The sequence below is a fragment of the Camponotus floridanus genome, unplaced genomic scaffold (assembly GCF_003227725.1).
Source record: "Camponotus floridanus strain SB8 unplaced genomic scaffold, Cflo_v7.5 scaffold15, whole genome shotgun sequence".
NCBI lineage: Eukaryota > Metazoa > Arthropoda > Insecta > Hymenoptera > Formicidae > Camponotus > Camponotus floridanus.
The window spans coordinates 1,326,319-1,342,201 of record NW_020229270.1 but is presented as its reverse complement, the minus strand read 5'-3'; the positions used below and the strand labels follow the sequence as shown (position 1 = coordinate 1,342,201).

Here is a 15,883-nt window from a genome sequence, read left to right as displayed (position 1 = left end):
CGACGCTCTTGTCGTCATGCACGATTCTATTCTTACCGGGCTTACTTTAATCGATTATGAACTACAAGTATTTAAAAAGGATTGCACAAGTATTGATTACAGAAAAAACGTGTGTCTCTTAAATTTCCCTTTTCGAAAATTAAGATTATTTTTAAAATTTTTTGAAAGAGAAGGTCCTTCTTGTAATATCTCATATTAAATGCAAATGAATTAATTTCAAGCCTATAAAAATAATTTTGCATCGAAGTAAAAATATTTCTAGATTCGATCGATGCTTATGAAAGTATTCACATATTTTCAACATCTATAAGAAAGTTTTTTTATGTATTGATTAATATCTTAGAGACAAGGTAGACTGTTCTAAAATCATTTTTTTTTCGGTACAATATCACCCCATCCGATAGTACCGTAAAAATGTAAAAAACGGCTAAACATCTCGCACGTCTGCCTCTACATCCGTCCCGACGTATACGTATATCGACCAAAAATTCCGATAGCAACGACGGAGGCAGGCCACAATTTCCGATTACCCGGAAGCCATACCGCGCGCGTAATATAAATCCACAGCTGGGAGAGAGGGAGGAGGGCGGAGGGACACATTAGCGTCTGCTCTAGGGGAAGTAGTCGTGCGACCGGCTCTCCGCGCGATGCTAATTTTAACACAACATTTCCATCCTTGTCGGATGGCGCTAACGACGTCAGCGAAGACAAATCATCGGCGTTGCACCCGGCGCGCGAATTCGGAAGGTCAGCGTAGCTCGCGGCGAGAGGCGTTGTAACCGTCCCTCTCGTCTCATCCCTTCCCTTAGGGGCGGAAGGGCTATATACCGTGGCGGTGTCAGTTCGAAAGTGCGAGCAGGCATCGGCCCGCGGCGCGACGCATCGATCCCGCTTTCCAACCCTCACCCTCCGCTCTCGACGTCATATCCTCTCTCGGTTGCGCCCTCTCCCCCTGCGCGCCCTCCCTTGCTACCGCCGCCACCGCCACCGCTTCCAGCATTGCCCTCCCTGCCCTTCCAGACCCTCCTGTCCCTGCGGCGCGCTCACACCGACCATTTATACCATCCCATCCCTCCGACGTAACGTACGACGGCTAACCATGATACAGATACCAGAAATCCACCCACATCGTTGCACGTTATGTGGGTAGGCGAGTGTGTACGTATGTGCATGCGTGCGTGCGTATATATATGCGCGTACGTGTGGTCGCGAGAAGCGCGTATGCCCGGCCCGGCTGTGCAACACGGCCCGCCATCATTTTAATGAAGATGTAATTACGGACGTTTCGGCGCTGGAATCAGCAATGCGCCCGTAGCGCGACACGCCGAGTCGCATTATTGGCTGCCTTATTAACCACTGCGCGATGCACGCGTTTCTCTCTCTCTCTCTCTATCTATCTCTCTTCTTCATAAAGCGCGTTGTATTCGGCCATATACCGTGCACGTTTCGTTTCCACAATTATGCTCGTGAGCGGCCAAATCTCTACGAGTAATATTATAGCGAACGCTATATTCTAGGTGCTCTTATAAGGCGCGGAAAGAGAACACGCCCTCTGATAAAAACGTTAACATCGTACAAGTTTATCCGCACAAATTTACACGCGCGGATAAAATTGAGGAAAAGGAAAGGGGTTGCGGCAGCATTAAACTACCTTGTAAGTGATCTTCGTTGGAAATTTGAATTTCACCTAAGCTAAGCGTAGAGCGTTAGTTGCCGAAGTGGTCCTGCACGAAAGTTCATTAAATCCGCAAGCGTCGGGGCCGCCAATTAGTATAATGACGAGCTACACGGTGTAAAAAGTTACGCGCGACACGTTGTTAATTTTAACGACGTGTTGTTTCGTTGGAACGTACGAAACGCCACATTCTATCAAGACAACACACACGAAGCTAACCTCGGTTTCGCATTATTTCGCGGACGGACGGAAAAGCTGGGAGCACGAAAATGTTAACGAACCTTCGCGATATCTCGTCCACATCTCATCTTCATCGCGCGCGCGGTCGGCGCGATGTTTCGCTCTTCTCGATGTTCGCCTATCTAACCATTGACCAGAAGGAAACCCTTATATTAATTAGAGCAGTTAAGGGCAACTATCCCCTGATGGTATGTAATGTGCTCTGGTTGATTTGATCCCCTAACGGGATTACGCGCATCCGGGTTTTGGCGCGCTCCGGCTGCACCATGCAATCCCGTTCGTCCCGCGCGCGTGTTTCGCGTGTATGTATGTATGTATGTATGTATGTATGTATGTGTGTGTGTATGTATGTATGTATGTATGTATGTATGTATGTATGTATGTATGTATATATGTATGTGTGCTACGCGTCTTCGTGTGTCGGTTGTACGTGCACACCGCTCGATTGGCTTTCGGTTTCTACTGTTTGGTATGGGATCAGCGACGTACATTGCTTCGAGAATTCGAAATTATTCCTCTAAATTAGAACTAATGGCTCCCGATTTGCACGTTTGCGTCGATTCCGGGAAGCATCGTGCAGATTATGGTCCAAAAGTTTTTTTATACAAACTGCGAGATCAGTCTCAGGAAGAGCATTCGATGTATATTATAAGAACAATATTAAGCGACAAATTTAGTTTGCATTATAATATATATAATCATAAAATGACCATGTCATTCTTATCAATATTAACCGTATTGAATTTATCATAAACGCGCACGCACGATTTTTTAATAATTATATGTAACAATAAATAAACTTAATGTACAATTAAATTTTTGTTGAAATAATTTAATCCAATGACAATCTATTCTTAAGAAATTATTCTGAATACATTGTATTAATAATTATGTGAAATTATTTGTATTTTGCTCTGTCAGGTAATAATAATATGATAATATAATATCATTTTCGTTGAGAAATACTCTGTTGATCGAGAAATTGGATAAAAGTAAAACAAACTTATCGATGTAACAGAAGGAAAACATGATTCGTCAGTTTCTTGTTCGAATTCGGTAACGCCTCGATGGAACTTTTAATAGAAAACAACCCCCATCTCTAGAGAATTTCATCCCTCATATTCTGATCCAAGGGGTGCGGTACGTCGTACCGAGGAGAGAGTGACCCCTGTGAAGGAAACCACCCCATCCAGTTCAGGGATGCTGTATGGTCCAGCATAAGCTCTACGACTGAATCTTGATCTCTGGACGAGGTCAGAAGGTCGTTAACGGTCTTTGACCAACGGTTACATGATTTTTTATCATATGTGTGAGACTAGAGGCATTTTAACGCGAGATAGCCATCACTATTTTAACCACGAATTTAAAGAGATAAAGTAATTTCTCTATCATATAATCGTGTTAAATTCCTAACTAAAATAATATTTCATATTCGAAGATCACTATATACAATATATATATATATATATATATATATATATATATATATATATGTGTGTGTGTGTGTGTGTGTGTGTGTGTGTGTGTGTGTGTGTGTGTGTGTGGGTGTGGGTGTGGGTGTGTGTGTGTGTGTGTGTGTGTGTGTGTGTGTGTGTGTGTGTGTGTGTGTGTGTGTGTGTGTGTGTGTGTACGTATGTATTTATCATAATTTATAAGATTGTATGAAGATATTTTGTCATCTCTTTATATCGAACAAAATTAATTTGAAAAAATTCAGTAACGGAGAAAAACCTAGAAAATTATTATTAAACTATTAATTTTACTCGATTTAAAATCATATACAAAATACAGATTTAAAAAAAATCTGTCCTATGAGTATCAACTTTTAAAAGAAATATGAGCACTGTCTGAGTCCATTGCGAGATGGATCTCTTACTGTGGAGAAAACCTTTTGAATTTTGAACGCTTCTCCGCGTCTTAAAGGCGGCAGTCACGATTGGTATCGACACTCTTAGCTTTTTCCTTTTTCTCCGCTTGATCTTCGCTCTGTACAATACACTCGCCTCATCGACTATCTGCTCCATATTGCCCCACCTTTCTCCATCCTCCTTCGCCTTCCTCGAAGTAATATAGGAATTCCCTAGAGTCTTGTGTCTATCCGAGGTAAGTATCGTTTATTCGGCTAATTAAGCCGATATTGACGAAAACACGCGTGACTGCATTTTCTACAGTCTGTCTATTTCTGTCAGACTCAATTTCTGACAGCGAAGAAAAATGTATGTGTCATGATATGTATGCGATAAAAGAAATGATGTGCAGAATTTTCTCAAAATGTGTCCTTTTCTTTGCAAGGATTTGCAGATATAGATACTCGCAAGCTCTAATCATAGTTCTATAGCTTTTAAAATTGTAGAATATGTATAATATTATTTATATACATATATTACAATTATCGTGTCATAATTCGCAAAAAATATACAATGATAATTTTTATTTTGACAAAATTTACTTTCCTGGCGAAAAATTTAAAGAGAAAAATATGGAAATTATAATCGGAAATATTAAAAGGTATATCCTGCATTACATCGTAAGATTATCCTACCATTCAGCAAGAAAATGCGGAACGATACTCTTGGTTCGACCCCGAGGTTCGTGTGATTAGCGAGCTAGAAATTAATTAACACTGCAGGCCGCCCTGCGTCATCGCGTAATTGCCAGCACCACGATGTGTTTGTTAGAGCATAAAGTACGGAAGGGCTGCCCTCCGGGGGTAGCGGCCAAGGGTAAACGCGAGGGTGACGGAAAGGAAGAAGGGGTCCGGGGAGAGGGAAGGGAGAGGGCGATAGGGAAAAATCGATATAATCTTCCATCTGCTAATAATAGAGGCTTAGCGCGATCCATTCATCTGCGGTAGGACTCGCGCGAATCAGTCAGACATGTTTGTATTTTCGCATTACATGCCGATTGAATTCGCGGTGTAATGGGATATTTTCGTGTAACGGATTATTATTGCTAACGTTTATTTAACGTTTAATTGTTCACGTACAATAGCCGTAATAAAAAACAATATGTAATATTAATAATATAGCAGATAAAATATATATAATAATGTAATATAAATTTAAATAATATATTTATCGAGAAAAAGAGGGAAGGAGACCGAAATACGAGAAAGAGAGAGGAGACCCCTCTCGAGAAAGAGAGAGAGAGAGAGAGAGAAGGAGACCGAAATAAATATGTTAAAATTAAATGTTAATCCCGAAAAATAAAAAAATATTCTTATTCAATTATACATATATATACGTATTTTATTTCTATCGGTTCCTTGGTTGAGGAATTTTTTCCGAGAACTAAATAAATATTATAATACACACATACGTATATAAGTATAGCGATAATAATAAAATCCTATCTCTCATAGGTATGTTGGACTAATCGGTATTCGGATGTTGACTACAGTTATGACAATTTATCAGTTTGCAGACGGAACTGATAATCATTAATAAAATCTTTCTAACACTCCACTTTGCCTTGGAAATATTAACGCATCGTCTGCACATATGAATAATTGAGCACTTCATGCATTCATATCGAAGACTTTTAACGAGAGATTAATAATCATAAAGCGTTCACATTTTTTTAAAAATCAATGACACAGTTTTACAGATTAATATTTCTGTGAGAAGGCTGATTGTTCAAATATCGATTATAAAGAATCAAGAGTCTTTTCGTATGTAATGTATTTGTAAAAATAATTTATATAAATCCTTGATATTGCGTTCGCTTATCTATTCGAATAATCGAATAAATAAATATAATGTAAACGCGACTCTCACATCTTACAATCTTACTATTTCCAGCTATTAACGATATTAATTGAAAAATCGCGACGAAGAAAACGCGCGCGTTCATCGAACGTCGACATTAAATGAGTTATTGTCGAATGATAAGTGATTTTCACCACGAAGTACAACGTCTGGAATATTAATATCATCTGATTAACGACACGACTTATCCCGACTACGATGATGACAACGACGATGACATACTTGCACAACCATAAGCGAGTCCGCGAGAGGAAGTAATTTAGACGGAGTTAGAGTTCTCTTGGAGAACTTTCACGAGCTGTAACTTCAAAGTTCAATATCCGATAGATTGTTTATCATAAAAAATGTTGATACCAAAGCTACATACTTTAAAGCATTACTTTTACAGCGTTTCTGAAAGCGAAAATTTTCTCTTCGAGACAAGTCGATAAATATTACCAAGCTTTCGGCCGTGTTAATTACAAACAGCTTTGCAAAATTTAGAATGAATACTGTTAAACTTCGCATTTCTTGTATTAAACACACAATAAACTATCACATTACAACACTTGCAAAATCTTTCCAGTCATTAATATGTAACCGTATCGCGGCGTAAAATGCTGCGGAAGTATTTCAAGGTAATTGTGTAAAGATCCTTTTAATTTGTATGAAAATGTAATGTAAACTGCTAAACACACCATTCTATATATTTTCCGTCTTAACGAAAAGATAATTTCACGAATAAAACGTTTAGACTTTTTTTTAAAAGTCTTCATTTCAAAAGCTCATTATAAATATTATAGATTTTATTCGAATGAATCATGGAGATAAATTATTCGCATGTTTGTGAAGGATCGAAAGATAATATCAAAGAAATAGCATTTTCTTTATGTCAAGTCTTCGAAGATGTTTCGAGCGTGGAAGATTAAAATGCACAACCGCCAAGCTATTTTTTATTCGGTAATGATACAAAGATCCTGAACGCGCCGCATGTTCGCGACGTCAAGAACTCAACGGCGGGGCCCCTTGTTACGATTCCGATCACATTTTCCAGACATACGCGTCCCGCCGTGCCACCCTTCTTCCAACCGACCGCCCGCCCTCTCTTGCGATCCGATCGATCGACCGTCGTCGTCGTCGTCGTCGGATAGATAGGCGGAGGAGGATATCGCGTGTCCCTTGGCCTCCGAAAAGGGCTTAATCCTAAGCATTCCACGCGCGAGGACTCGACAGGTCCGAGTCACTCGGTTGGGAGATAATCGTGACGATAACAGAGAGCACGAAGGAGAAAAGGAGCCCAGCCCGGTCCAGGACCAGTCTTCTTTCTCGAACCCGCCGGACCGGATGCTATATCCTCGAGGTGATTCTCTGGTCGGAGTGTGCGGCGAGGTAACTGGGAAGGGGGGAGGAAAAAGAGAAGGAGTCCGGAAAGCGAATGAGAGGCAGAGAGAGAGCGAAGAAAAGACTCCTTAATTCGCGGTCGGTTCGACCCGGGGCCTCGATTCCCGAGAGATTCGTTTGCATCGCGGAATTCGCTGGTATTTAAGCCCGAACGGGCTGCGAGATCGCGGCCATGATATCCTCCTCTCGCTCTACCCATCTACCGTCGAATGACGGGAGAGCGGAGTGGAGCGGCACGAGACAGAGGCAAAAAGAGAGAAAGAAAATCGGGGGGAATCTGGAGGATGAGGCAACAGCGATGGAGAGGATGAGGGAAGAGAAAGAGAAACAGTAGAACGCAGAGATAGAGAGAGAAAGAGAGAGTCACAAACGAGAGCCCGTCAGCCAAGCGCGAATTAATTCAACGCACAGCTCTTCCTTCCACCGTCTCTCTCCCACGACCTTCATCTACCCTGCTCCCTCGACCGATGCCGCCACCCTGCCGCTTCCCCCATAACTCTACCCTAGAAGATGCGAAGAGTACAATGAAAGAGAGAGAAAGAGAGAAGATAGAAAGAGGGAGAAGGAAGAAAGAGAGATAGCAAAGGCGGCATCGCGTACGAGAATGAGACAGCGCAACAAGAAGATCAAACACGTAGAGAATCGAGAGACGACATAGGTGAGACGCCAACGTCGACCAGACACGAACAAAAGAAACGCGATTGTGGTAGTGACGATCTTCGGAAACGACATTGAAAGTGAGATCACTAGCAGTCGCGCTATTCGAAAGGCGGAAATAGTTCTCTCATCGTGTGCGGATGCTGCGCGGTCCCGGATCACATTCGCAGTCTGCACTATTGTAACGCAAGTAATTATCAACAAATACAATTATTTAAATGATTAATGCACTTATTTATTTATCGTGACATTTGGAAAAGAATATATCTTTATTGATTTTTAAATGTATTTTTTCGATTCGTGATAAAAATTAATAACAAGTAATCAGATTCGAAGTTTGGATGTAATATTGTGAATATCAAGAAATGAAGTAATAAAAAATTATTTAAATTGCTTAATAATCAGCAAATATATTTAGTTAATGATCTGAATGTATGAATCTATCTATGTAAATTAATGATCTGAATGTATGAATCTATTTTTAATTTTGTCATATATTTTTCATTTAAAATCAAAATTAAAACTCTTCATAAACATTAATCTTGATTGATACTTGCAGCAACATGACAAAAAATATTTTTATTATATAATTATTATATAATATTTTTATTTAATAAAATATTCTTAGTTCATTATGAAATTGAAATTGTATTACATTTTTTTATACTTTTCTTCATTACCTAACAGTTGTTAATGCGACTCTATGGAAGAGAATAAATAAAATCACGATACAAAAGTTAAAAATTCAAGATTTTCCTCCCCCTCTCTTTCTTTCTCTCGAAAATCGAAATCGAAACTCGCGTTCGGCGTCGCGATGGCATTCATTCGGAAAAGGCATTGAATAAGAGAAACGATGTGCTAATCGGCTCGTTTATAGTCACGTGCACGCCCATCGTCCGGCGGTGACGTTCGATTTGCATCGGCCACTTAACGGGTGTACATAATATATCTACGCCATCGGCGTTCGTTGATTGCCCCGTTTCGCTCCCTTTTGCCGTATCTATCTACCTTACCCTCCACGGGCGAATCAGCTCGTCTCTGTTTTTCTCTCCCTGCGTGCTTTTTTCCCCTGTATTTCTCGTCTATCCCCGATCCCTTTTCTCCCGCCTTTTCTCCCCTTCAAGGCTACCTGCCCTCCGTTCCCTACTTCGTCTCTCTCTAGATAACACGCTCCCTCACTCACTCCGACCTTTACACAAACCCCCTCACTCGAGAGAGCATTTCCATCCTAGGCGGCGGCGACAGAGGGAGAAGCGAGTCGTAGAGCCAAGGACGGGGGCGAGTATGGCGGAGGCCAGAGGGCAGGGTGAGAGAACCAGCAGCCCTACCTTAACAAGCAACAAGGGTGGAGAATTAATGAGAGAGGGCGCTCGGACGGACACTTGTGGCTACCGCCCAACCTCGACTATCAAACCGAGGCGCTGCCGATCCATGGAAAACCCTCGAATTTAACCCACCGTTGACTTTTTTAGTGGATCGGGGGAAAAAATTTTTTCCGCGCTCATGGCGAATTTTTCGAGAAACGATATAACGAATCGCCGACACGTGTACGCTCGAGAGGAAGTTACGAGATTCCGCGTGACCCACGTTCCCATTTTTGCGCATGCTTTTGGAATTTTAAAGAGAATTATTCGCCCACATACGCGACTGGACGCATTTTAAAATTTTTAAAAAGGTCAGTTCACGCCATGCGCCAAAAAGAGCACATCGGAATATTCGTATATTACAGCGAGTTACGATCAAATGGGTGTTTCGGGGCCGCCGATTATTGTAATCAGATATTTTTTCATCTGCAATTGATAATATTAACTTGCAGATGTAAACGCGCGATCTTTTTGATAACCCGAAATGCGATAATTAAGTAACAGTACAATATAATATAAATATTCATGATATATATATTATATATAACTGTTATAATATTTAATTTAAAATAATAACATTTGCTCCGCGTTTGAAGATTAAAGCATTTAACATAAAATAAAGCATTTAACAATAAATCTTTTAGATATACATCTATTTTTCGAACATTGTTAATAACTTTTTTTAGAAGATGTCACTACCTATATATTTCGATATATAAAAATATACCAACCGACGAATAAAACTTGCTCGTCCACACCGGCGCCCGCACGCCAACAATGTCGCGGCGCACAACGTGAATTTTAATTAAAGCAATTAAGCATGCGTCCATAACTAGTCGCATTAACCAAAACGCCCGAGCCGACTCGACTCAAAAACGCGACGGCGATGTGTCACGCGAGTGCCAACGAAAGGGTGGACATCTGGCCTATCCGCACCATCCTCTCGACCATCCCCCTGTTCCCCTATCCTGCCGTCGACCCCATGCAAACCTCCACGCTAATTTCTACTTACCCGCATAGCGGCGGCCGTGCCTTTATTTTAATTAACACTCAGTGGATTAGTCACCCCCGGCAACTGTTTTCGCGACCCTCCAACTGGCGAATACCAAGAGTAAATTGCAACATTTCTTATATAAGTATGATTGGTTCATCGCGTTTAGCTTAACTGCAATTTTCTTGATAATGTGAGATATTTTCGTATGGTTAGATTTTATATTGCGGTAATATTTATATCGGGGGGGGGGAGGGATATATTACATTGAATTTATTAAAATATTTAATTTTTTACATACGATATATTATAATTAATAATCTTTTCGTGTGAACGTAAAAAAGTAAAACTAACAATCCACGAGATCTCATTTAGAATACAAAATCATAATTTATAATATTCTACTAGCACGCGTCAGGTAATTGCCTTTTAAATCACAACTACGATACATAATATTCTGAATCTTCTCCTAACAGCTTAATTGCTCTATATAGAAAAATCCCATGTAGAAAAATCAAAAAGAGGACACGATGCGAAAGAAGACAAAGAAATTGAAACTAGGAGAAAGAGTATCAACGATGAGAAGAAGACGCAAAACTGAATGCCAATGCGAGAAACGGCGGACGGCGACGAGAATGCAACGTTCGGGCTTGAGAATTCGCTCGTCTCGTATCGTAAAAATCGAATGTTTCTACGAGACGCGTAGGCGAGAGAAGATGGGAGGGAGGGAAAGGGAGCGTTAGAGGTACCTTTACGTCCGTAGACGTGACTCCAACCGCCGGCGTTGCCGACTGCGGAAATATATGGGGCCATAACGGTCGCGGGAAGCTCGAGCCGAGGAACTGAAGTAGCAGCTAGAGGAGGATGGAAGAGGACGACAACGACGACAACGACGACGATGGGAGGATAGGAGTTTGAAACGAGGGAAACGAGAGCGTTGCGGAGAACGCAAAGTTGAGCTCCATTGGCAAAAGCTGGAACGAGAGAGAAAGAGAGACGATGAGAGAGTTATGGAAACGCCAGAGGAACGAGAAAACCGCCCGCAACGACGATGAGAGAGAGAGAGAGAGAGAGAGAGAAGAAAGAACACAGCAGAAAAGGGCCAGAGGACGGAACGGAACATGGATATACCCTCCGTCGCCGTCGCCGTCTCACTGCTTGTCCGTTGACCCATGGGACCCTCCCGACTGGCTCCACGACGACCCCACCCTCCCTCCCTCGCGACCCTGTTATTTGCATACGCTGACCTCCTTTACCGATTTCCATGGCCAAACAGAAGCTTCTCGCGGACACATCTCATTCTCGCTCGACTTTTTTCGCGGTTTCGGTTTCCACGAGAAAGCCAAGTGCATATATTGTTTATAGAGACGTCGGCCTCTGTAATGATACTCACTCAAAAATGACGTCAAAATTCTCAAACCATGCAACTGTTCCATTTTCTCGATTGTCTGGACTTTTGGCAAAAAACTCATGTTACATACTTCTTTACATTACTAATCGATTCCTAATAAATTCTTGCTCTCTTAAATTGAATCAGTGAAAATTTCATTAATAAAAACAGAGGTAAAACTTCACGAAGATGAATGAGTATTTCATTAATTTTCAATGAGAACTCGTACTTTGCTCTTTTATCTTATGTTTCATTGATTATGGCAATAAGATTTCAGTCTGCAGTGCCTATATTTATAATTGAAAGCACTGTTTATCAATGATAATGTACTAATTTCATTCAAGAGAGCGATTATATAGAATTTAACAAGATATATTTAGATCTAATGTCTACACTAGAAATTCAATCGCATTGATAGCCATTCTATAAAACACACTGAATGTATTTTTAAATGGAAAAGAAACTAATCAAGGAAATGTAATTTCTGAAAAATTTTTCAATTAAGTCGTAAACAAATTTAAAAAATGTGTAAGCAGATGTATAACACAATGGTTATATTTTCTATTACGTATTAATGTGTTGTATTAATATAATCTCTCGTCATTGTTCATATTATTATTGAACGCGAGAGGCCGAATTAATAATTTCGTCAGAGTACCTTTACAGGCTCTACATCAGCAGCTTCCATTTATCTGTGAAACGCGTGTAGCGGGACCAGCGAATGGCGAATCGTTTTACGTGTAGTAGAGAGAAGTCTCGTTCGGAATCAGGCCGAGTCGCCGGTGCACACTCATTGTCCCGAGCATGAACAATGAGTTACCGGCGCCTTTATCGTCGCGGCGCCGCAAGACGCTTCGTAACGAGACGGCGCGATGGGAATACGAGATTGTCGCGTGCGTTCTGTCCCCGCGTGTCGGTGTGTGTATGTATGTGTGTGTGTGTGTGCGCGCCCAAACGGCATACACATACACGTGCATGCACGCACACAACCATCGTGTCCTTTGGTGTAGTCAGCTTTTTGGCAGTCGCGCGATACCTCATTCGCCTCGTCGCCCCTTTGTCGCGGGGAAAATCGTCGTAAGCTGAATGCTCACGATAATAAAGGACCCGTATGTACGTATATACACGCGGTTAGAGACTCTATTGCCCTGCGTATCGTGCAATGCTCACGTGACATCACGCGCGCGACATAACGCTTTTTATGGACGTTCTACGCATTTTTTTCGTTGTGCTCATTGTGCGGTAAAGTATCGCGCGAAAAAAGGATTTTGTAAGATCGCAAAATTGTCGCTGCGCTATTGCATATTTAATGTGAAAGCAATCAAACCTCACTATTATGTATAATTAGCTATTTGATATTACAACAAATCTATTTGGCCAAAAGATAAAAGTTGGTAAGCGACTTTGTTTTTCATAAAAATATCAATATTTGTTGCTAGAAATAGCAAAGGTATTTTGCAAATGTATTGAAGTGAAATAGTTTATTATCGTGGCAAAACAATTTTTTGTAGATTTGATAAAATTATTTTAAACAAAGTTAATATTTTTTTAGAAATATTTTCTTATGTTATATGATAACTAACGATGCCAGAACATATTTTTTCTATATGCGAGTTACGATAAGTAGCAATTACTTGTCAATTATCGTGATAAGAAATTTTTAAATATCTATACTATTATTAATTCATTTATTACAATTACGGATTTTTCAAATTTTTTCCCCTGTTGTAAAATTTGTAATTTAAATTTATATAGCTTTCACACAATGTTGCAATTGATATTATTTTATTTTAATACGACGCACGACAATCGATGCCATTGAGAAATTATTAGCACTCAAGTTCGGTGAAAGCGTATCCATTTACAAATCGTACAAACATCGCGCCATTAAAGGAATATACAATGCACGCACGTGAGTTGCCACCGCAACGATATCAAGGTGGCCGAGTTGGTGACGATGACGCTGAAAAAGGCTAAGGTCGACTGTTATTGCGCGGAATTCGTGACCGTGTGTGTGACAGCGTGCATTTTCCGCGATTATGTTCGCCGACCTTATACGCGACAGAGCCTTCAGCACGGCTTATTTCACCGCGTTAACACCATACTTTGTGCATCCGAGCGAGCGTACGTTGACGTATCCGTACAAGAGAGAATAAACGTACGAGAGCCGCATCTGACTGCTCTGGACGGACGCCAGGACTCGTCTAGGACGTGTCCGGACATCGAACAGCTTGCTAATGCGCGGAGTCTCGACCACGGTGCGCAAAATGAGCATATGCATATGCACCACAGTGTATGCCGTTAAAAAAAAATGCACCGCATTCACGACTGCTAAGCGAGCGGATCTCGTAGCGAAAGGTCCAACGCAAGCATGGTATACGTAAAAAAAGGTTATGTAAAATTTGGCGAAAGTCAAACAATCGAATCATTCAATGATTTAGTATATAATAAGATTAGTGAAGATTATATAAGCCCATCATTTAAAAAAAAAATCCTCTCGTCGAGAGAATTGACTCTTATAATATTCTCAAAAGATATAAGAGAAATGTGATATAGAAAAGAACGTTTCAAGAAAAAAGATACATTACATCGTGGAAAAGTGTACGTGGAAAAAATCTTCGCAAAATCTCTAAAGTATTTCGAATGGAAAAATGTCTTGTATCGCGTTTTTCTTATTTTAAATCATAATACATTTTATAAATTATATTCAAAATTCGATATTTAAATTTCTACATAAGTCTAATTATTTTAGTATTAGAAATTGAGCAGTGAAATAACAAGAGTAACAAGAGAATTTCACGTGAAAGAGAAGAGATAATAACCGTGAAATTTAGTATGATACGAAAATATTACGAGCGAATCCTTTTTCCACGTTATTATAATGAAAGAATGACAAGATGAAGAAAAACTCACGTAACGTTGCTCTGCATAGATGATTTGACCCTCAGAAAATCTGTAAATAAAACACAAACTATTAAAGTTATAAAAAATTTTATTCAAATCGCACATAAATAAAAAAGACAACATTTTTAATATCGACGATATAAATGGCAGATTTTATCAATGATTATTATGCATATATTATTTTGCACTATTTTTCTATTACACCTGCACGTTTAATACAACTGATAAAAATTCAATATTAGCTTTAAGTACTTTTTTAATCATTTAGCAATCTAAAAGAAATGCAGGGATATTTTAAATACAGGATTAAAAATTAATTTTACTTTCCAGGACACATTGGCAGAATGACAGAGCACTTTAACTGAATTGTGACGCTTACAGTAACGCGATAAAAAATGGATTATAATGCAAGAATACTGCATAATTATGCTCACCATCATTCGCATCGGTGTTGTCCCTCCAGCTGCTCCATCGGTCCAGGCACTCCTCCACGCGCATTGATACGAATCGATCGGAAAAACGCGGCTAATTACTGACGCGCACATCAATTAACGCAATGCAATTCGATCGCGCGACACTTGGTTCGGCACTCCCGACGCACATTTTACCCACACGCGCTTAACCCTTAACACGCACAAGATACGTCGCGACATTTTCGCATCCGATAATAGGAATATCGGATTTAGAGAAAAATCTAAACCGCGATAACGATCAACCGAGACTACGTATTATCACGCACCTCAATTAACGCGTAAAACGAATCGCGATACACTTCACTCGGCACTCCCGCACTTTGGAACATCGTCGACTACGAATTACGCATAAACCAAGAAATACGATATTTACATTTTTAGCTTATGATCGTACGATGTCTCGCTCGACACTGCCGAAGCGTAATTCAGTTTGTATTGTATACACGCGCTGTTTTTGGAAGCAAGGTCACTAATGACTTTGACTTTGACACGACGCGTCGCGATCTCACCGGAACGTCACGCGCGACGCGCTCTACGGTGAGCTATTGATACACATACACAAACATATCTATAGACGTACGTAACATACGGAGAAAAACACGTCGTTCTCCTTAGCTTTATAATAATATGAATGTACGAAAAAAAATGTCGTTTTCTCCGATTATCAAATATAGTATCAAGTAGAGTATCAAATATAAGAGTTTTATAATCCGATTGTATCAAATATAAGAGTTTTATAATACGAACTTATACAAGATAATAATTGTGTGTATTACAGTTTTTTTTCAAGAAATTATTTTTTTCAATTTAATATATAATAAAAGTGACCATATATGTGACCAATTATTTTTTTCAATTTAATATATAATAAAAGTGACCATATATCTTATATTGAATATAGAATTAATCTTTTGACAATAAACATTTATAAATATATATATGTATAGTATATCAAGCATTGATGCTTGATGTTAAGAAAAATCGAATGATATTTCATAATAAGTTACGAAGATTTATGATAACGAAGATACGTAATCGAAGA

The 15,883-nt window shown here is 39.8% G+C and overlaps 1 protein-coding gene across 1 annotated transcript in view; it reads right to left on the bottom strand.

Annotated features, from left to right (window-relative positions):
* Positions 1–15,440, bottom strand: part of LOC105254833 (serine-rich adhesin for platelets) — a 92,192-nt gene extending 76,752 nt beyond the window's left edge. Inside the window, exons 1-2 of the mRNA XM_011263759.3 lie at positions 14,803–15,440; positions 14,378–14,417 (exon numbers count right to left, since the gene is read on the bottom strand). The gene's annotated coding sequence lies outside the window, so the exon portion shown is untranslated. The remainder of the gene's footprint in view (positions 1–14,377; positions 14,418–14,802) is intronic.
* Between the last annotated feature and the right edge of the window lie 443 nt (positions 15,441–15,883).